At 39.7% G+C, this 23,966-nt stretch overlaps 1 protein-coding gene across 12 annotated transcripts in view; it reads right to left on the minus strand.

Annotated features, from left to right (window-relative positions):
* Positions 1–23,591, minus strand: part of HNRNPC (heterogeneous nuclear ribonucleoprotein C) — a 44,763-nt gene extending 21,172 nt beyond the window's left edge. For 2 of the 12 annotated variants that reach the window (XM_074393200.1, XM_074393201.1), the window contains exons 1-2: positions 23,436–23,587; positions 17,463–17,985 (exon numbers count right to left, since the gene is read on the minus strand). The gene's annotated coding sequence lies outside the window, so the exon portion shown is untranslated. The other 10 variants (XM_074393194.1, XM_074393195.1, XM_074393199.1 and 7 more) reach the window with 10 other exon arrangements.
* Positions 23,592–23,966: the final 375 nt, after the last annotated feature.

Here is a 23,966-nt window from a genome sequence, read left to right on the forward strand (position 1 = left end):
GGTGTGGTGGCACAAACCTATAGTCCCACCTACTCGGGAGGCTGAGGCAGCAGAATCGCTTGAACCCAGGAGGCGGAAGTTGCAGTGAGCCGAAATACTGCCACTGTGCTCCAGCCTGGTGACAGAGCAAAACTGCCCCCCCCCAAAAAAAACCTCTAATGCCTAAAGCATACCCATAAACATTATAGTATTTCCAGAAAAATAAATGTGATGCATTTGAAGTGTTTCTGTAGGTAAGTTCCCCTTCTATTATATTAAAATTTACCTGTTGAAAAATTCAGGGTATTGACCAGTAGTTTTTCCTAGTCTGTATTTTCCAGGATACTCTTAGTACAATTTTCCTATATTCTTCTGTAATTCCTGAAATTGGAAGCTGGGACCAAAGGCTTCTTCAGCCTCATATGCAATCTTTTGGCAAGACTACCTTGTACTGTAAGTTGCAATACCTTTTTGTGGTGTTATTGATGCTTCAACAATACCATTTCTCTCTAGGTAGTATGTCGTTTCTCGACCAATGCTTTTACCATGTTATGCAGACTCTTTTGTTAGAAATCCTAGTAACAGTCCCTCAGTTCTTGCATATATCGGTTGGCCAGCATCCTTTTACAGCTGTACAATGATTTCAATGGGTAAAATAAAATCCTTGATCACATTTCTTGTTACTCCCTTTACTTCTGGAAGGTTTCTAGTTGTCAGAGGATTATTCCAAAGCGGAAATCTTGGCCAGGAATGGTGGTTCATGCCTGTAATACTATCACTTTGGGAGGCCAAGTGGATGGATCATGTGTGGCCAGGAGTTCAAGACCAGCCTGGCCAACATGGCAAAACCGCATCTCTACTCAAAGTACAAAGATTAGACGAGCGAGGTGGCACATGCGTGTAATCCCAGCTACTTGGGAGGCTGACACATGAAAACTGCTTGAGCCAGGATTCAAAGGTTGGTTGCAGCGAGCTAAGATGGGGTCACTGCACTCCAGTCCAGGAGATACAAGACTCTGCCTCAAAAACAAACAAAACCAGGGTAAATCTTGCTTGCAAAATCCTACTTGTTACTGTAAAGAGGGTTTCTGTTTTAGAGCAACTCAGTTTTTTCTAAGAATTTTGGTATTTTATCAACTAGGGGGAAAAAAAGGAAGAAACATTAAGTTTAGGCTTTACAAATATAAATATGACATCGGTCATATTTAACGCTGTCTCATTGGTCACAAGGCTGTCTCACTGAACATAAAGGTTTATACTTTGAAGTAATCCTGTGAAGAGTAGATAATTCAAATTCTCCTAACTTTTTAAGGAAGTAGTAGCAGGGGCTGGGCACAGTGGCTCATGCCTGTAATTCCAGCACTTTGGAATACTGAAGCAGGCGGATCACTTGAGGTCAGTAGTTCCAGATCACCGTGGCCAACATGGTGAAACCCCACCTCTACTAAAAATTCCAAAATCAGCAAGGTGTGGGGGGTCTGTGCCCGTAATGCCAGCTCCTTGGGAGTCTGAGGCAGGAGAATCGCTTGAACCCAGGAGGTGGAGGCTGCAGTGAGTCGAGATCACGCCACTGCACTCCAGCCCAGGTAACAAAGTGAGCCTGTCTCAAAACAAACAAATACACAGTTCCAAATATTCCAGTTTATTCCACTACTTGTAAATCAGAAGGTTGTAGCACAGGCTAAGTACTCTGCAATTTTTTCAAATGTGAAGTATAACCTAGTCACATCCTTTAAAAATTTCTTCAACAAATGAGAGCCTTAAGTGCTTAAGTCAAATTCTTTCTTAAACGTACACTGAATGACACAGAAGCTCTGTCCTGAAAAGGAGAGACTTTAAAATCCTAAAATTGGGCTGGGCGCAGTGGCTCATGCCTATAATATCAGCACTTTGGGAGGCTGAGGCAAGCAAATCACTTGATGCCAGGAGTTCGAGACCAGCCTGGGCAACATGGTGTATCCTGGTCTCTACTAAAAATAAACTAGCTGGGTGTGGTGGTGGTTGCCTGTTATCCCAGCTACTTGGGAGGCTGAAGCAGAATTGCTTGAACCCGAGAGGCAGAGGATGCAGTAAGCCAAGATCATGACACTGCACTCCAGCCTGGGCAACAGTGTGAGACTCCGTCTCAAAAAAGAAAGAAAAAGAGGTAACATAGTGGTAGCAATAAAATTTCTATTATACACATGGATAAATATGTTTGTACGTTATTATATACTATGATATTTTCATTTCAGGTTCTCATTCCTATTTTTAATCAAAGGATCACCAAAGTCATGTATTATCTAGAAAACAAAACTGGAAATACTGAGTTATTTCTACTGCCCAAAAATCTGTTTTTGTCTGCTATGCTTCTCTGTTTTACCATGTGCCCTATCCTGAAACAAAAGAAGTAATTTGAGGTTTTAACAGCACTGTTAAGGACAAAAAGTTTCTTGGATGCCGAAATTTCTCTCTATCTCACACTCTCACCATCCCAGCCAGAGCTTAAAAGCAAAAATTAAGTAAAAACTCTATCTAGTTGGGATAGAAGCAAACCTGTCAATTTTATTTCCAACTGTTCATTCTAAGTGTGAGGTGCTACCATGCCTCTTCACCCTTTTAATGGAGACAGACAAATCTTGGATTGCCAATGTAGCTAAAAATTGGAAAAATTAAAATATTCCCGTTTCCACTAAGTTGACTTTAAATCTCAAGTAATTCTACTTGGAAAAGGTATGGCACTTTGCATTATCTGAAGATTGTTTACATAAATAAGGTTCAAGTGGTTCACAAACAGGTTACAAAAGCCCTGGAATTCCCTGAGAGATAAGCTAAGACGAATTTAAATGTGGAATCCAGCCTTCAACATTCTTGCTTATTAATCTGGTCACTAGAATTCCACCTCTGACTGAGAGTTTGAGGCATAGATTAGATTACTGGACATATCCTCAGTGCCACTTAACTCAACTGTTTTCAGAGCATCTTGATTTATCCACTGCAAAAGTACACAAAAAGCACAAGATATTTCTACTGAGAAATTATTTCATCAAGCCCTGGCCACCTCTCCACATAGGCTAATCACATACTTAAAACACACTATCCATTGGTACAGGGGAAAAAAAAAAAATGAAGATGCTGTCACTTTAACTTACCAGATATTGTATCATACTAGAGACAAAGGAATATACAGATTACATCAGATTAGGCAATTCAGAACCCTGCCTTACAATTTCCTTTATTACTGTATCTTTAGACCTAAACAACTCCTTGTATTCAATTCAACTTAAATATCAATTCCATATACTAAATATGCTATGTATGTAAAATTTCCCTTCTTTGCAAAGTTTCAAAGAGAATAGCGGCACTAGATGGCAGCAACGAGTTATCATTTTCTAAAAGCATTACTAAATCTTCTGTATTGCAAAGTTTTCAGTCATTCATAATTTCCTGTTAAGTTTCTCAATATTCTTTTTGGATACGATAAATTCTTCTGCATACTTAGCTCACCATCGTTTGATCTATGCTGTTTAAAATACTTCAAGTCCTATTTTGCTTATTTAGGTCGAGGTACCCCATTCCACATTACACTGTCTCTGGTCACCATTTTTGTACTCTGCTTCCTATGAATCTTTATTGCTTCCACCTATCCCCCCATCCCCCCCACCTCCCCCCTACCTCACCCCAACCCCGCCTCTTCAAAGGCCAACCAATGCCTGGGAAAAGATGTGTATTTTAATTCACACCACTGCCAAGAATCACTGGCTCATTTAATCAAAAATAGGTATCTCAAGGTAAATACTATGAGAGAAACCTCTGGGAAAGTAGTAGCACATGATGATATTACTAAGACATTTTCAGGCTATGAACAAAGTTGGCTACTTTTAGATAACTATGCTAACTACTATGTTTTAAGTATTAGAACTAAGAATATATAAGACCTTGTAAATCATGGGGGGAAACGGATAATTCGATAAATGGTACCACGAGGCAGCCATGTTGCACAAAAATTGGAACCAACTTCCCTCTATATCCTTACATAAATAAATGGATCAAAGTTTCCATGTAAAAAAAAACTGCATTAAGTCCCAAAAGAGTAAAAAAATAATAATAATGACAAGAAATCCAAACTAGGCCGGGCGCGGTGGCTCACGCCTGTAATGCTAGCACTTTGAGAGGCCGAGGCAGGAGGATCACGAGGTCAAGAGATCGAGACCATCCTAGTCAACATGGTGAAACCCCGTCTCTACTAAAAATACAAAAAAAAAATTAGCGGGGCATGGTGGCGCGTGCCTGTAATCCCAGCTACTCAGGAGGCTGAGGCAGGAGAATTGCTTGAATCCAGGAGGTAGAGGTTGCGGTGAGCCGCGATCGCGCCACTGCACTCCAGCCTGGGTAACAAGAGTGAAACTCTGTCTCACCAAAAAAAAAAAAAAAAAAAAATCCAAACTAACTAAGTATTTTTTAAAAGTTTTAATATTTCATTAAAAAGATGTTGCCTCGCGTGGTGACTGACTGTAAATCCCAGCACTTTGGTAGGCCAAGGCAGGCAGATCACGAGGTCAGGAGTTTGAGACCAGGCTGGTCAACAAAGTGAAACCCCGTATCTACTAAAAAGACAAAACTGTAGGCAGGCATGGTGGCAGGCACCTGTAATCCCAGCTTCTCAGGAGGCTGAGGCAGGAGAATCACTCCTGGGATTCACAGGAGGTGGAGGTTGTAGTGAGCTGAGATCATACGTTAAGAATTAGTATTTCATCCGAGTCACAGCACCAAAAAATAAAAATAAAATAAAAAGAATATTTCATCCATATCCAGAATAACTATTCCAGTAAGAAAAAAATAAAATACAGTATTTCAAAATTACTTCACTAAAGTCAATAAATCTTGACTGAGAACTGAAATAAAGAAAACATGCACTATACAAAAAATAATACAGTAAGGTCCTATTATTTCTAATAAAACTTATCTATGTGAATCAAGGTAACAACATGGTATGACTACCTGTATACTTTAGAAATCCACATTTAAATATTTAGGGGAATTCTGTCTTCAGTCAGCAATTTCCTTGCAACGGTTCAGCAAAAAAATAAAAGAGGCAGACATGGCAATCCTGGAAGGTACGTTAAGAATTCATTATACTCTTCTGTACGTCTACATGTTTTCTTGAAAACATTTAAGAAAAAAAAAAACGATCCTATGACAGTTCTAACTGGATTTGCAAAGTATTTCTGAATGTTAATCTTCTTAGCTTTTATAACCAAGAATTAAAGAATGGTTATATTATGACAAAATATGATATGATCTGCCTAAGAGTTCTGATAATTCAAAGCACACATCAAAGAATAACATATGTATTTTCCAGCCTGCCAGCTCAGTTCATTCTATTTGTAATTTAGAAGTCATTTCAAATTTTACAAATAGAATGTCATTTTTGTATTATTTCCAATGTAAATTCAATGTGGTTACACTGTTGTCTTCAGCACTCTCCCTAAATATTAAAAACCACTCTTGCCACAAAGTCCACCAAAACTTGTAATTCACAAGCAAAGTATTAAAAAAGAAGTGAAAAGGGTTCTAGACTTGTTCTTTTCAATGTGCTTACCATCTTGGCCCAACACAGTGAAATCCACAAAAGACCCCTAAATATTTAAATGTGGATTTCTAATATATACAGGTAGTCATACTATGTTGTTACTTTCATTCACATAGTAAGGTGAAACTCCTTTGTAGCTCCCAGATGGTGATGATGCTATGCTGGAGCACAGCCTATTTTCTGAATAGAAAGGCCAACGTTTATTCACAAGACTTCATTTCCTTATTGTCAATTTTAAAAATAAATTTCAAGCCGGGCGCGGTGGCTCAAGCCTGTAATCTCAGCACTTTGGGAGGCCAAGGCGGGTGGATCACGAGGTCAAGAGATCGAGACCATCCCGGTCAACATGGTGAAACCCCATCTCTACTAAAAATACAAAAAAATTAGCTGGGCATGGTGGCACATGCCTGTAATCCCAGCTACTCAGGAGGCTGAGGCAGGAGAATTGCCTGAACCCAGGAGGCGGAGGTTGCGGTGAGCCGAGATCGCGCCATTGCACTCCAGCCTGGGTAACAAGAGCAAAAAACTCCATCTCAAAATAAATAAATAAATAAATAAATTTCAAATAAAATAAATTTTAAAATAAAAGTTTCAATTTTATCAGTGACCTCAGACTAAGCATGAGCTGTACCAAAGTGTACTCTGGTCTCTTAAGAGAATCCTTGGGGCTGGGCATGGTAGCTCACAACTGTAATTCCAACACTTTGAAGGGAGAGGTAGGCAAATCACTTGAGGTCAAACCAGCCTGACCAATACGGGTGAAACTATCTCTACTAAAAATTCAAAAACTAATGGGGCGTGGTGGCAGGTGCCTGTAATCCCAGCTACTTGAGAGGCTAAGGTAATAGAATCACTTGAATCCAGGAGGCAGAGGTTGCAGTGAGCCAAGATCATGCCACTGCCTGGGCAACAGAGTGAGACTCCATCTTGAAATTTAAAAAAAAAAGAATCTCTGGAGACACATGTATAAAAACAGTCTTTCTCAGATTTTAGAAATACTACGCTTTTCTTATTGCTTAGCAACACGCCAGTAGGATCTGGAGAATCATACACCTATCACCTCAAGTATTTCTGCAGAAATATATATTAATGTTTAATAAATGTCACATATAGAACAGAAATAAGCTCACATCAGTTGAGATTGGGTTTTCTTGCCAAATGAGTCTATGTCAAATGCAAAATTTGTCAGATTTTAAAATTTCTAAATTATGGATAAAAGATTTTAGACAGGTTTAACAAAATAATTTAGCAGTCCAGAATCATTTTTAATAAGGTTATCTGTCGTGTAAGTACCGCGTGCTAACTGATTGAGCCACTGGAGCATGCTAATAAGAATATCTGAATTAAAGTTACTACACATTCTCTTCAACAGCTAAAACAGGAGATTATATCTAAATTTGAGAATAAAACGCATATAGTGATTTTATCACCAATGAGGATAACCATAAGACCCCCACTCTTTTTAATTTTTTTCTTTTTTTCTTTTAAGATGGGTTTTCATCATATTGATTAGGCTGGTCTCGAAATCCTGACCTCAGGTGATCCACCCACCTCGGCCTCCCAAAGGGCTAGGATTACAGGGGTGAGCCATCGCAACTGGCCTAAGTCCCGGACTCTTAAGAAAAGTTCAAAATGGACCTTTAGTAAACAACACTTCCATAATTTCAGACAGAACTTACTACGTTAGCAAAATTACAAAAACAAATAAAACCCACCAAACCCCTACAGAAATAAAACAGCATTGTGGGATGCCTTACTCAGTTTTCATAGTATTTTGATAGTAAATGGATTTGTTGGGTTTTTTTTTTGAGACGAGTTTTGCTCTGTCACCCAGGCTGGAGTGCAGTGGCATGATCTTGGCTCACTGCAACATTTGCCTCCTGAGTTCAAGTGATCCTTCTGCCTCAGCCTTCCACGGGGTGCACCACGGCACCTGGGTAATTTTTTTGTATACTTAGTAGAGTTCGAGTTTCACCATGTTGTCCAGACTGGTCTTGAACTCCTGGCCTCAAGTGATATGCTTGCCTCGGCCTCCCTAAGAGCTGGGATTACAGACATGAGCCACCACACCAGGCCTCTATATATGTTTAGTATTAAATTACTTAAATTATTAAATGTTTTTGGTGGGATGATTGTGGTTAAGTCCTATTTCTTTTAAAAAATATATAGGTACTAAAGTGGCTTTGTTTCCCAAGTATTGAAAAAAAAAAATACACACACACACACACACACACACACACACAAACTGAAATATCTACAGATGAAACATATCAAGGATTTGTTTCAAAATAGTATGGCAAGAGGGTGGATGGGTAGATGTAGGTATAAACAAAAAGAGTGGCCAAGGATTATTAGTGGGGCAAGTACATGGAAGTTCATTATACTATTCTCTTTAGTGTTTGTGAACACTTTTCACAATTAAAATATGTCACCTGCCAGGTGCAGTGGCTCACACCTGTAATCTCAGCACTTTGGGAGGCCAAGGTGGGTGGAGTCAGTTGAGGCCAGAAGTTCAAGACCAGCTTGGCCCAACATGGTGAAACCCCGTCTCTTTAAAAAAAAGATACCACCGGGCCAGGCCCGGTGGCTCACGCCTGTAATCTCAGCACTTTGGGAGGCTGAGGCGGGTGGATCACGAGGTCAAGAGATTGAGACCATCCTGGTCAACATGGTGAAACCCCGTCTCTACAACAAACACAAAAAATTAGCTGGGCATGGTGGCACGTGCCTGTAATCCCAGCTATTCAGGAGGCAGAGGTTACGGTGAGCCGAGATCGCGCCACTGCACTCAGGCCTGGGTAACAAGAGTGAAACTCCGCCTAAAAAAAAAAAAAGATACCACCAAAGATGTGTAACCGAAAAAAAATATATATGAATCTCAAACTATGCAGAAATATAGTCAACATTGTATTAACGTTTCACTCAAAAAATTTATACCTCTATCAACATTTTACTATTCAATTAGAAGACTTATCAAACCCTTCAGTCACTGAATAAGACAGGGTCAAATCTGAAAGCAAAAGATACAAAGTAATTCACAAAACCAGAAATTAAGTACTTGTGGCCACTAACACTAGCAATGAATTGCTAAACTTAATACCACCTTCTGGTGAGAGAAAACCTTGATGAAGGTAAGAACTGTGCAGACTCCTCCCACCCCCCACCAAAAAAAAGTAAAATGTGCATACATTTAATCAATTATAGTCCCATCCCTTTAAAAAAAAAGAAAAGAAAAGTATGTATAAGTATAGTTTTAAGATTGTCCAAAGCTTTTACCAAAGAAAAAAATCAGGAAAGGTACAACAGTGTATTTGTAAGATATGGTGCAAGTATGCAATGTACCACATAATACTAAATAGTCTATTTAGTAGTAGCTACTACAAAATTTTCAGAGATCTGTATCTACTAACATAAGATTTATATATGTTAAATTTTAAAATATTATTATTAAATATATACGCTGTATGACAAGGCTTTTTGAACACTGTATGTGCCCCCAAAAAGCCTGAAAGCACACACCAAAATGTTGTATTTAGTTATATTTAATAAAACTTCATTTTAAACAGCATAAATAGTTGTATTAACTCTAGGATGAATTCCAAAAACTTAAGGAAAACAGCAAGAGAAAATTTTTCTTCTAGCTCTGAAGCTGGAAAATCCACTTATATGAAGATGATAATATTTAATGGGTCAATATAGGTAATTACAATGTATTATGAATTGGCTAGAGGAAAAATTTTGTTCGAACTGTACTCTACTGAACTCCTGTTATTCATGACTAGCCAGAAAAGCCTCAATCTGGTTCAATGAACTCCCAAAGTTTTTTCAGTTTTGAGATCAACTCAGGAGCCACAGGTCAGTATGATCAGAAAACAGGAAGAATATTTCAGACTCTAAAGTCAGAATCAGATTAGGTAGAAATTTTAAAAACCAGATGTTCTCTAAATCACTATGGCTACCTCTTACAAACAGCCATGCTTTCTCAATAGAGAAATTTATATTTTCAAAATAGTCAAGTTCTTACAAATGTTGATTACAGGTAACACAGTGCTCAAATGCTAACCTGACTCATTTTATCACAGCTAAACCTGTTAGGGCAGTTGTTTTCCCACTATTAACACTGCTTACTAAACTCCTATTACACAGACTAGCTATCCTATTTATATCCCATAGAATTAGAAGAGCTGATATACATAAGCTTTTTACATTCGTCATTATAATAGCACATAGAGCAAAAAGTTTCAAATCTCCTAAATCCCACTTCTTGCCCAGAGGCAATCAATGTTAATTATTTAGCATATATATTTCCAGATATATCTCTATGTCTTTACATAGCAGTAAACAAATTCTACAGTTGGTGGTAAGTGCTGAAGAGTATTTAGGAGAAGTGGAGCTTAAAGTCTTAAATGAGGAAAGACATATCACTAAGGTGGTAGCTTTCGAGTAAAAAATCTCAGGCCAGGCGCAGTGGCTCATGCCTCTAATCCCAGCACTTTGGGAGGTCAAGGCAGGAGGACCATGAGGTCAGGAGATGAAGACCATCTTGGCTAACAAGTTAAACACCACCTCTACTAAAAATACAAAAAAATTAGCTGGACCTGGTGGCCTGCAACTGTAATCCCAGCTACTCTGGAGGCTGAGGCAGGAGTATCACTTGAACCTGGGAGGCAGAGGCTGCAGTGAGCCAAGATTATGCCACTGCATTCCAGTCTGGGTGACACAGTCTCAAAAAAAAAAAAAAAAAAAAAAAGAACTGAGGAACCAAACCTTATAAATAAGTCAGAAAAAATTCCAAGGAAAAGCCCTAAAGTGGAACCATATCCAGTGTGTTCAAGATAGGTAAGGCCAGTGTGACTAAAGCACAGTATAGTCACACTAAGAGAAGAGGCACAACAAATCATGTAGGATGCCATGTAAATCACTGAAAAAATTTGACTTCAGTGCTAAAAATAGTCAGCCATTAGGGGAGTTTGTTTTCAGGCAAAACATTTTTCAAACACTACATTTAGTAAGATATATCTAGCTACCACTTTAAGAACAAACTAGTGGGGAGGAACAAAATAAACACAAACCTATTATATATAATAATGCACAAAAGAATATGGTGGCTTGAGGCTGGGTGCATTGGCTCACGCCTGTAACCTCAGCAGTTTGGTAGGCCGAGGCAGATGGATCACCTGAGGTCAGGAGCTTGAGACCAGCCTGGCCAACATGTTGAAACCCGGTACTTTTAAAAAAAAAAAAAAAAAAATTATCAGGGCCTGCACCTGTAATGCCAGCTACTTGGGAGACTGAGAAAAAAAGAATTGCTTGGACTCAGGAGGCAGAGGTTGCAGTGAGATGCATTTGTGCCACTGCATTCCTGCCTGCACAACAGAGCGAGACGTCACCTCCAAAAAAAAATTAAAAAAATTAAAAATGGTGGCTTGAAATTGGACCAAGTGTTGACAATATGAGTGTTGATACCTTTTCAAGAGCTGACAATACAATTTAATTTTTTGTGACATGCTCTTGCTGTCACGGAGGTTGGAGTGCAATGATGCAATCTCGACTCACTGCAACCTCAAACTCCTGCGCTCAAGCGTTTCTCATGCCTGTCTCCTCTCAAATAGCTGGGACTACACTACAGGTGTGTGCCTCCACTCCCAGCTAATTTTTATATATTTTTGTAGAGACAGGGTTTCACCATGTTACGCAGGCCAGTCTCAAGCTCCTGAGCTCAAGCAATGCACCTGCCTCTGCCTCCCAAAGTGCTGGGATTACAGGCATGAGCTACCACACTCCACCAACATGATTTTCTAATGGGCCAAAGGTGAGATGAATAAAAGCCAAGGATGACTAGCCAGAATCTTTGGCCAAGTGACACAAAAATTGCTGTTTCATTAATGGAAAAAGGCAACAGTACACAATAAACTGGTTTAAGGAAAGAACAGGGAGCACAGTTTTGCATTTTTGAGTTGCCATTTGATATTCAAGCACATAGGTTAACTAAATTGGTATTTCATTCAAAAGAGAAGTACAGGCTGTTGATCCTAAACTTATAGATCAGCTTATAGATCAGCTTATAGACGGAAATCAGCTTATGGATGGTATATCATATTATGAATGAAATGATCCAGAGTGTGGACAGAAAAGAGCAGTTAAAGGACTGAACCATCGAGCACTCCAACAGACGTAACAAAAACCTGGAAGCAAAGTTAAAAAAAGCATTTCAGGCCGGGCGCGGTGGCTCAAGCCTGTAATCCCAGCACTTTGAGAGGCCGAGGCGGGTGGATCACGAGGTCAAGAGATCGAGACCATCCTGGTCAACATAGTGAAACCCCGTCTCTACTAAAAATACAAAAAATCAGCTGGGCATGGTGGCGTGTGCCTGTAATCCCAGCTACTTAGGAGGCTGAGGCAGGAGAATTGCCTGAACCCAGGAGGCAGAGGTTGTGGTGAGCCAAGACCGTGCCATTGCACTTCAGCCTGGGTAACAAGAGCAAAACTCCGTCTAAAAATAACAAAAAACAAAAAACAAAATTTTAAAAATAAAAGTCCAAAGTTTTCTTTGGAAATTTAACAAAACTAAAATTTGTTTTTCTAGAATGCTCAACGTATCAAAGTGATCGAAAGAGTCTACTAAGATTAAGTTTTGAAATCTACAGCCTTACTCCTTGGGTGGAATCCATGCTAAACCACTTAAGCATTATAACTTTAAGCAAATTACTTAAATTTTGTACTCCAATACTCTCACCTCTAAAGCATGAATGATAATAATATTTACTCCTACTCAAGGTTTTGATGATTAAGTAAACACAAACTAAGAACTTTAACAGTGGTGGACATAGCCAGGCGCGGTGGCTCACGCCTGAAATCCCAGCACTCTGGGAGGCAGACGTAGGTGGATCACAAGGTCAAGCGTTTGAGAACAGCTTTGGCCAATGTGGTGAAACCCTGTCTCTACTAAAAATACAGAAATTAGCCAGGCATGGTGGTGCACGCCTGTAGTCCCAGCTACTTGGGAGGCTAAGGCAGGAGAATTGCTTGAACCTGGGAGGCAGAGGTTGCAATGAGATCCTACCACTGCACTCCAGCCTGGGTGACAGAGCAAGACTCCATCTTCCAAAAAAAAAGAAAACAACAACAGTGGTGGACAAAGTCAAGTGTTTAGGATATTCTGTAAGAAAGAAATTAAAGTTCTGCTACTTTCTTCTTTCAAATCAGAAAGCCATTATATGACCCAACAAAGTGTGACAGAAATAATTAGTAGTTTCCTAGAGGCTGATCAGTTCTCAATCTTACTCAGATTTATTTTGCTCATTGATACACACAATAAAAACTTATTTGGGCCGGGCGCGGTGGCTCAAGCCTGTAATCCCAGCACTTTGGGAGGCCGAGGCAGGTGGATCACGAGGTCAAGAGATCGAGACCATCCTGGTCAATATGGTGAAACCCCATCTCTACTAAAAATACAAAAAAGTAGCTGGGCATGGTGGCACATGCCTGTAATCCAAGCTACTCAGGAGGCTGAGGCAGGAGAATTGCCTGAACCCAGGAGGCAGAGGTTGCAGTGAGCCGAGATCGCGCCATTACACTCCAGCCTGGGTAACAAGAGCGAAACTCCGTCTCAAAAAAAAAAAAAAAAAAAAAAAAAAAAAACTCATTTGAAAAACCAGAACAACTTACTGAAAGGCCTGTGATGATTATTTTCTTCAAGAGACTGAGGCAGTGGCCTACTCTAATAGGTCTCCTAATTTACTGCCCTACTTTTACCCTCTTAAAACATTCCCCACACAACGGCCAAAAGATGAACCAGATCTCTTCTTGAAGATCCTTCAACAGACTCTACTTGTGCCCAAGATAAGATCTTAAGACCCTGCAAGGTTCCATGCTATAAATGCTTAGTCCTTGCCTACCTCTCCAACTTCATCCCTCATCTATGTATTCTTGGCAATTATTTTCCAGTATTATTTCTTACTTGGTGGCCAGGTTTTTTTTCCCCACTCCTTATCTGTGCTTTCACATATGGTTTTCTTAGAGATTCAACTTTATCATTAGCTACTTTAAGGTTCCTTCCCTAGCAGCATCCCCCAAATTTCATATTCTAATTTTGGTTCCCTTGCTACATTCTCATTCATCCTGTTCTTTTCCTTCATTGAACCTGACTGCGAAAATGCCTTTGTTTCCTTTGTCTCTTCCCTCAATGATATATAGTATCAAAAAGGGCAGGGAACATGCTTTGTTCATCTCTATATGCCCAAACCTAATGATTTTCTAAATAAATACTTGAATATTTAATAAATACCTCATACTTAAATTTTCTTGAACATCTCCAAGATGTTTAAAATACTTTTTCCCACCCTCTCAATCTATAATCTGCTTCCTTCATTTACATTCCCAAACAGAAGCTAGAAGCCAGCAATCATGCCAAATCTCTTCTTGTCCATCTTATCAAATGCATCCTAAGATGCTCCTAAAATTTACCTCCTAATCACTTATCACTTTAGCATTACCTTTGTCCAGGCCAGATCATTCTTCCTTGGATTTATCTCCCAGTGAGCCTTATTAATGTCACTGCAGTCCAGCCTGGGTGACAGAGCAAGACCCTTTCTCAAAAAATAAAAATAAAAAATAAAAGGAAAATCTGATGTCGCTTTCCAGTTTAGAATCTTTCTTAAACTGGCTCACGACAGGCTGGGCACGGTGGCTCACGCCTGTAATCCTAGGACTTTGGGAGGCCGAGGTGGGTGGATCACCTGAGGTCAGGAGTTCAAAACCAGCCTGGCCATCACGAAACATCTTTAAAAAAGAAAAAAAAATGGCTCACCATTGGTTTCCGGATAAAATGTAAACTCTTTTGCATGGCATTCAAATTTTTATTACCTGGCCTTAAGATTCATTCCAGTACCCTACCTCTCTTAAAATGATCCCCCCCTATGTGATTAAGGTCAAGGAGATAAATTTATACATTTAAAATTGTAAATAAAATTAAGAAAAAAAGAATCCCCTGACCCCTTAAGTTACTTAGGTATCCATTTCTGCATGCTTTTTATTTTTTTTTAAGACAGGGTTTTACCATGTTGGTCAGGCTGGTCTTGAACTCCCGACCTCAGGTGATCCACCTGCCTTGGCCTCCAAATTGCTTGGATTACAGGAGTGAGCCACCATGCCTGGCCTACTTTCTTTAAAAAAAAATATATATATATATATATATATATATATATATAGGGTCTCACTTGGCGTGGTGCCTTACACCCTTATCCCAGCCCTTTGGAAGGCCCAGGCGGGTGGATCACCTGAGTTCAGGAACTCAAGACAAGCCTGGCCAACATGGATGGCGTCTCTACTAAAAATACAAAAATGAAGGTCAGCACTGTGGCTAACATCTGTAATCCCAGCACTTTGGAAGGAAACAGATCACAAGGTCAAGAGTTTGAGACCAGCCTGGACAACATAGTGATACCCCGTCTCTACTAAAAATACAAAAATTAGCTGAGCATGGTGGTGCATGCCTGTAGTCCCAGCTATTTGGGAGGCTGAGGCCGGAAAATAGCCTGAACCTGGGAGGCAGAGGTTGCAGCGAGCCAAAATCCTGTCACTGCACTCCAGCCTGGGCAACAGAGCAAGACTCTGTCTCAAAAAAAAAAGTGATGGGGTCTCAGGTCTTATGCCTAGAGTGCAGTGGATATTCATATCACACACTACAGCCTCTAAACTCCTGGGCCAAGGGGGCCTCCTACCTCAGACCCCAGTTATTTGGGACTACAAGCTTATAGGCAGGTACCAACACCCTCAGCTTATTTCTGCATGCTTCAAAAGGACCTGTGTTTGCCTTTCATCATATATTGGCATTATGCCAGCTGTGAAGCCCTTAAAACATATTAAACTATATTCTATAGAACATATCTTCAAGAAAAAAAAATTTTTTTTAAACCTGTATTTTATATCTCCGAACAGAACATGTCCCGTAAGTGTGTAGAATTAACAAGGAATAAATCAAACTAAACCTATACTGAACAGCTTCCATACACTGACAGCAGCACATTAAGTATTTCTACTTCTCTCATACAATTGAGGGAATCAATAAAGCTTGTACCTATTTTAAAAAATTAAGATTCCCATTCCTTTTTTTTTTTTTTAGATATCCTCCAGGAATCTTTTGCTTTAACTTCCTCCCATACTGTTTTATGTGTACCTCTGGTGTTCACTTTAACTAGATTTTACTCTTTTCATTCGAGTATGGTAAGGGGGCAAGTTTCCGATTTACCCTAGTACGACAGCACCGAACACGCCTTCAAAAAATTACTCCAGGTTGGATGCATTGGCTCACACCTGTAATCTCAACACTTTGGGGTGTCAAGGCAGGAGGATCACTTGAGCCCAGAAGTTCAAGACCAACCTAGACAACATAGCGAGACCCTGTCTCTACAAAAAATAGAAATATTTTAAAATAAAACTATCCCCTGGCTTGAAATCTATCAGAGCAACTCTAAAATGGTTATCAAAACATTTTGCTGGAGTAAAACAGTATGGGTTGTTAAAATGCTTACTCTTTAGCTATCCACATCTTTATTAACCTCTACACCATTCCTGTGAATAATACAGAATTCATTCCTTCTTACCATCAGGAACACATTAAAGTCCCCAAAATCTAGCTGGGCCTTGAGTCACTATTGTAAATGGGGACAGCCTTAGACAGTTCCTGATTGGATATAGTTTAAACAGATTTCCCTGCTTTGTGAGGTCAAAAAGCCTACCCTCCAGTGAGACAGCATTGTAATATTGTCGTATCTCTTACGGTTTGACTCTTGAAATTTTAATGAGATAAAAAAGTCTAAATAGAATACAATCCAAAAATGTCACAAACCCAAGAAATATGTCAAATGACAGAATATGTTTACTGAATTGTAATAATCTAAGAAAAAGGACTCCTTAATATGTTGTTTTGTTGATAATCACTAAAACAAGCCACCTTCATTTTAAACTTCAGCTGCTCTTTCCAAGAATCCAAAATGTTCCAATCAGCCCAAGTTAATTAAAAACTCAAATTCCATTAGTTTACAAGTAACTGAGGTGGTCCCCCTTGGGAAATACCTCAAGATGCACACACAAAACGCTTAGTCCAAATACTTCCAGAGGCTATGACCTACACACATCAACTAAACTTAAACGGGTTTATTTCCTAGTCTTTGTAATGAATCCAAGTGGACCTCACACCTCTTACCATCACCCAGGAAGGGTGTGCATCTGTTCCGAAGGCCCCCCTGGCTCCAGGTCATCCTGGCTGCTGCTGCTCCAGGCTGGGCATCCATGTTGCTGCAGCTTGTGGTTTGTGATGGGTAGTGTACAGGAAAAGCAGGATGGGATTTCAAGGGAAACAGGAGGAAGATGGCTTTCAGGGAAAATGCCATCACGATCATAGTGTTAAGTAGTACCACACACATTTTATTGCAGCACAGTTTAAAAATTTAACAAATGAAAGATTAAAAATAAAAAAACAAAAATAAAAAAAATTAAAAATACAGACGTCCAGAGATGCTCTAAAACAGTTAAGTTAAAGATCAGGAAAAATAAGGTCATAGACTTAACAGCCAGTAAAATTCTTTCAGTGTGGGGAAGGGGATGAGGGCAAGGGTGGGGTTGGGAGAGAAAAGGTTTATGTGATCAATCCACTTAAAAATACTAATGCCTTCGCTTTCTCTCCCAAGATGCAAAACTCCAAAGTCAATCAGGAGGCCGGAGAAATTCTTAGAAACATTCAGAAAAACTCGATTTTAATCCGGTTAAAAATCATCAGTGTCATTATCATCATCATCATCACCATCATAAGTATTAATATAATAATAAGTAATAGTAACTAGTAACAACAATAAAAAGGAAATCAGCGGAAAGTCAGGAAAAATGTTAAAAAAAAATTGGAATAACTTACTGTAGCTGAAGATCAAAAAAATCTCACTGTAAAAAAACAAAAATAAAAATAGCCCAGATTAGAAAAACGGGAGGTGCAAAAATGTCAAGTCAGTAAAGTTCATTTCTTTTCTCTTTCCAAAAGCAGTTTCCACAAAAACCGCAAGGATAAAGTTCTCAGTAGCAGACAAGCAAAGCCCTTTCCACATCATCAATCAATCTTAAAAATACACGAGGAAGTAGAGAGGTCAGTTTATGAGAGGCTAAAAGGCTCCTCCTCCTCTAACCCAACTGCTGCAGAAAAAATAGAAATAGAAATTTTAAAAATTACATCTTAAATCCAGGTCCCGGTCTTGGAAACAATTAAAAAAAAAAACACCTGTACATTTGCCGCGTAGTGCACACCAAGTTGCATCATTATGTTTAAAATGTCTTTATAAAATCAGTTGTGGAATGGGAATGTGTGTGTTCTGGAAGGGTGGGGAAGGGAGGTTAAAAATCAAAGCTGAGCTCCAGTGAGTAGGGATGGGGTTCGCCTTGCTGCCCTGTGAAAGGAGAAGGGACAGATTGAGTCAGAGTTCCTCAGAAATGTTGTGCCCTAAACCCCCGAAGACAGAAACATCTGTCTATTCCATCTAACACATTTTGGTAAAGCATTAACATTCCACTGGGATGGGACAGCCTCCATAGAATCACCTCTACCAGTGAGTGTTTTCACAATTCTTCAACATCAATGACTAAAATTAACTAAATCCATGTCAATATGCCCTTGAGGGGCTCAAAAAGAATCTATGTTCAAATATTCATCTTCATAATGTGCAGTTTGGGCAAAGAAAATACAGAAAAACCGGGCCAATAAATAGAGATGAAACAGTGAGCAAATGTTGAATATTGAGATTATAAAAAGCAAGCAGATTTATGGGTTTTAAACTCGGTGGAGTTTTTTTACTATGAGTAACAGACTGAAGGTGAATGGCCTACCATGAAGCTTTAGATATGACTCATCTATTCTCAAAACCAGTGAGTGATCAAACCGCAAGACCTAATAGGTTTTCCTGTTAGAGGAAAAGATGTTTTAATTAAGGGGCACATTACTCACTGACAATAGGAAAAAATATACAGATGGGAAAAAAAAAGACTCATGGCTACTTAATATTTCATGTCATAAAATAGGTGAAAAAATTACTGTCCTGCCAGGTGTGGTGGCTCACACCTATAATCCCAGCACTCTGGGAGGCAAAGGTGGGCAGATCACCTGCCCCAGGCAGGTGGAGACCAATCTGACTAACATGGAGAAACCCTTTCTCTACTAAAACTACAAAATTAGCCAGGTGTGGTGGCTAATGTCAGGCATTGGAGACCAATCTGACTAATACGGAGAAACCCTTTCTCTACTAAAACTACAAAATTAGCCAGGTGTGGTGGCACATGCCTGTAATCCCAGCTACTCAAGAGGCCCAAGCAGGAGAATTGCTTGAACCCGGGAGGTGGAGACTGCAGTGGGCCAAGATGGTGCCACTGCACTCCACCCTGGGCAACAAGAGCAAATCCCTGCCACAAAAAACAGAAACAAAAAAATTCCAGTTTGTATGTGTAACACTTGTTTCTGTATTCCACTGTTTACCAAGTAGCATGTATAGCTAATTTCATGTTACAAATTCTAAATATCTGGTATATAATACCATACTAAAAATTTACATGACAACTGTTTCATCAGCTAAAATTAGACTGCAATTAGACTGTAGCTCCTGTGCAAACAAACCTAGCTGCACTCGCTTTTCAATTTAGCTATGAGGTCTTATTCTCCTTTGAAAATTTCAGGAAATTAAAATATTTTAAGGCCAGGGGTGTTGGCTCACGCCTGTAATCCCAACACTTTGGGAGGTGGGGCAGAGCATGGCTTGAGCTCAATAGTTTAAGACTAGCCAGGGAAACATGGGGAGACCTTATCTCTATTAAAAATAAAACATTAGCAGGATATGGTGGCCTGTAGTCCCAGTTTCTTAGGAGGACCCTGAAGTACGAGGATCACTTGAGCCCAGGAGTTTGAGGCTGCTGTGAGCTATGATAATGCCACTGCACTCCAGCCAGGGTAACACTGTGAGACCCCGTCTCAAAGTTTTTTTTAACTGAGCTTTCATAAGTGTTCCTTGAACCAACTATACACGAATGACTACAGCAGCAACAGGTACTGTACCTAAAACTGTAAGTTGTTTTAAAGTACAAGTGTTGACACGTTTACACTTGATATGTGAAACTGTATAAATGTACAAACTGCAGAAAGTTTGTGCAGAATTGTAGGAAATGTACATGTGAATGCTCTTGTTTATGAAATACAGTTATGGTGAAACATTCCATTTTCTTGGAGCCAGAACCCAAACCTGATACACAATTTTCAGGATATGTAACTTTACAGCTCAACCACACCAAAACCTTTGTACATGTGCCACAATATATAGGCTTAAAAAAGAAAAATGTGAAAAGCAAGCATGTCCATCTTTTGATGTCAAGAAGTTATCTCCCAAGATGTTACTTACGTTAAACTGGTGCTATCACTCATAAAAAGACCAACTTCAGTACCATTTTCGATCAAGAGTATTCCTAGAGGCTGGGTGGGGTGCTATGATCCCAGCACTTTGGAAGGCTGGGGAGAATGGATCACCTGAGCTCAGGAGTTCAAGGTCAGCCTGGACAACATAGCAAAACCCCGTCTCTACCAAAAACACAAAACATTAGCAGCACTATTCAGCAGGCTGAGGTGGAAGGACCCCTTGAGCCTAGGAGGCGGAGGTTGCAGTCAGCTGAGATGCACTCCAATCTGGGTGACAAAGTGAGGCTCTCAAAAAAAAAAAAAAAATTAAAAAAAAAGTATCCTTAGACAAAACTCAAAAGACAGTTTTAAATAAAAGTATCTCTAAGTATCTCTAAGTTCTTTGTCAAACCTGCCAGAGGTTTGGATCCCTTCTTCTCAAAGGGTACCTCTCAGAATGAGTGATACATGAGCATCATCAACTGGAACTTTCTAGAAGTGCAATTCTCAGGCCCCACCCCAGACTGACTTACTTAGAAACCCTGGTGGCAGAGATCACAGGGATCTGTTTTAACTATTTTGATTCTGATATCAGCTAATGTTTGAGAACCACTGTGAAGAGTTTAAATGGGGAATCTGTTATTCCCTAGTTTAGAATTAATTCTTTAAGCAAAGTGCCTGTCCTTCCAGTGTAATGTGACAGAATCAAGTTTGAGCACCAAATGTTTTTGATACAATATAAATGAATCCAAAAAAACATAAACTATCACAATAAATGTCCCAAAGAAACCTTTTTTCCTTTTACGTTAATAAACCCAAATATTGAGAACACCTGCATTATGCTACACCTCGATGTTCTGGTTCTCACCAGTCAATCCTCTAGTAACTCTAATACGCACAAAACCAAAATCTTCCTGTTTCCAAAGAGAACACATGAATATACATACTAAGTAAGAGCAAATAATGCTCCCCAGAGACAATAAATTATTTGAAGACTGAAATAATAAAACTAATTAGAATAGCAGTAATACTAATTACTATTCTAATAGCAATTAGAATAGTAGCAATAACTACTAACTTAGAAAAACTGGCCGGGTGAGGTGGCTCACGCCTGTAATCCCAACACTTTGGGAGGCCTAGGCGCGTGGATCACTGGGGTCAGGAATTAAGAGACCAGCCTGGCCAACACGGTGAAACCTGCCTCTACTAAAAATACAAAAATAGCCAGGTGTGGTAGTACACGCCTTAATCCCAGCTACTCAGGAGACTGAGGCAGGAGAATCATTTGAACCCGGGAGGCAGAGGATCGTCCCATCGATTGCATGCCAGCCTGGACAAGAGACTCAGCCTCAAAAAAAAAAAAAAAAAAAAAAAACTGTATCTGTATAATTTTTAGTCTTCTGGCCACAAAAAATTTGAATTAGAAACTAAAAATTCAAATAGGTTTTAAAAAAAGTCTTAAGTCCTCTTACGTAATCAAGGATTAAAATGTAGTTCTCCTAACTCAGGCGAATCGTTACACACTCCCAGTCAACACCTCTCACATTCACCACTTAAATATTAAGCTTTAATAATTCGCCCCTTAGTCTTTCAGAGCAACTAGCTACTTTGGAATTTATTATTTGCTTGTTTCGCACAGCCATTCCATCCAAAACAAGGTCGAATGCCATGTCAAATCCTCTAGAGTAATCACAAACGTAAGCTGTTTAAATTCTCTGCAGAAGGAATTATCAACCACCAAGTATTCCCAAGAGTGGCACAGGCATGGGGGAAAAAAGGTCAGAAGACCGGCAACTTGGCCATCCTTCTTACACTTTTCCCGCTAGCCAATGTGAAAATGTTACTAAATGCGTATCTAGTTGAGAACACACCTAGAATTGTGATATAAATCCCGTGGCAAACAGTTCCTGATATTAACTCAGAAGAATTTTTCGTACCCAGATATATATACTGACCAGAAGGAACCCATATTTCTATCGCCTCAAAGGCAAAGTGCCCTTCAATCAATTTCAATTACTATTAACTGTTCTTAAATACTAATTTCTGACATTTCTCTTTGCCAACATTATTTTTACTACCTATATGATTTCCCAATTAATGAATTTTTGCCCTTATTTCATTTGTAACAGTTCAGCACAATGATAAACTTTAAATATGAATGTTTAGGCCATAAAGGGTCACGTTGTTTTTGATCCTTATTTTACCTCCCAAACAGGTTGCCTTATGGATGAATTTCTTACCCTGCGAAATTAAACTGTGCTCAACAGCTTTAGTTTAAGATTAACAAGATTGTGAAAAACAAGCTTAACCAAATCTCATGTGAGAAATAAAAATCGACTTCCCAGATAAATGTGACACTGAAGATTACATAATTTTTTGACTTAAATTTTTCTATCAAATTTCAGCACCTAGCAAGTAGTAAGCACCGTGATATTTGCTTAATGTAGCTGTGAATCTGTGCCAAAGTTTAGGTGGACGGGAAAACTAATGTCAGAATATCCTGAAAGTCAAATTTTGTCATCTTACACTTAGAAAGTGACATTAATAACAATTCTCAAGTCTCGTAGTATTTTTCCTAAATGCAGTTTGGGAATTTCCAGTCACCTCGTGGTTTCCGTCATCAGGTTCTTACAAAGATTCAAATACAGTACTTTCAGAACCCGGTATTCCATTAACTAGGTAAAAATCACAAGACTGACCTCGTGGTCAAATTCCTTACTAGTTCTGCTAATGACTTAATATTCCCCTAACAACCAACACTTTTCTGTCTCAGTTTCTGAGAAAGAGAGTTAATACCTACCTCAAGCAAAGTTCCACTAACTTAAATATTTCAAGTGTTTTGTAACCTGCAGATGAAAAGTCAGCTGTAATTAATATCACATTTCCTTTTACAATTATAAAAATAACTATTTTGAGCTCCATCATTTGCTCATAAAGAGAAATAAAATAAAAAGTTATCAGAACAATGGTAAATCTTTTGTTAAACCTTTCTCGTAGGCCACGCGGCACGATCCAGGATTAAAGGCTCGTGGTGCATCTACTTAGTAACCTTCCCCTTCCCCCTCCCCCTCCCTCGATTTTTACATGTAAGAAGAATGGAGGTAAGAGAGAACATCGGCGCTACGTTAACTTTGACTATATTAATACGCATCGCGATCTTCATTTTCATGATCCCGGAGTCCTCACGGTCGTAGAAAATGAAAGGAAAGCAGCCGTTAGCACAGGAGGAGCGAAAAAGAACATTTTTCCCTGCCAATCGTGGCCTAAAGGACACTAGGTTATATCTACGCAGAGGCTGAGGCCTGTAAAACTGCCTCCCCCTTCAGCCCTAACCCCCCAACGCAAACAGAATAAACGAGGGCCTGGTTAGTTAGGAGGGGGAAGGGTTCCCTCATTTTGTCTCCCACACCCCCTCTGATTCCAAAGACACCCAGCGCCCTCCCTGCGTCTGCCCTCTCCACTTACCAGGAGGGAGAAGGGAGAAGAGATTCGATTCTGAGTCTCCTACTCCCGGGTTCTACGTGCAGAAGCCGACTGCTGCTCGAGGTCGGCAACGCGGACACAACCGCTCAGTCTTCGTCTCTTCACAAAATGGCCCCCGAGTCTCCTCTGCCGCCGAGGCGAAGGCCTAGTCCCCGCCCCACTCCTGAGAATCTTCCTATTGGCTGTGCTTTTTATCGCTCTCGCTGCTAATTAGACAGTTCTACCGCTCCTCAGAATTCTATCCAATCACAATTAGCAGTGGGTTGGAATAAGCGGAAGAATTTCCACATGCGTAAGAGAAACTAGGTTATAATTGGTTATCTTTCCTGTCACTTATCGCCTGAGGAATGCTTATTGGTCATTGTCTCGGACAACCCTCTGGGTGGAAACTCGCCTTTGTATCACGCACCGTCTCACATACGGGTATCTGGGAAGTCTGATTGGCGGCCGCGGTGTCCTATCACTGCCCCTTAGAGTGCCTAGTAGAGAGTCCTCCCAGACACGGATTTCCGG

The sequence above is a fragment of the Saimiri boliviensis genome, chromosome 2 (genome assembly GCF_048565385.1).
Source record: "Saimiri boliviensis isolate mSaiBol1 chromosome 2, mSaiBol1.pri, whole genome shotgun sequence".
In the NCBI taxonomy this organism is placed as follows: Eukaryota; Metazoa; Chordata; class Mammalia; order Primates; family Cebidae; genus Saimiri; species Saimiri boliviensis.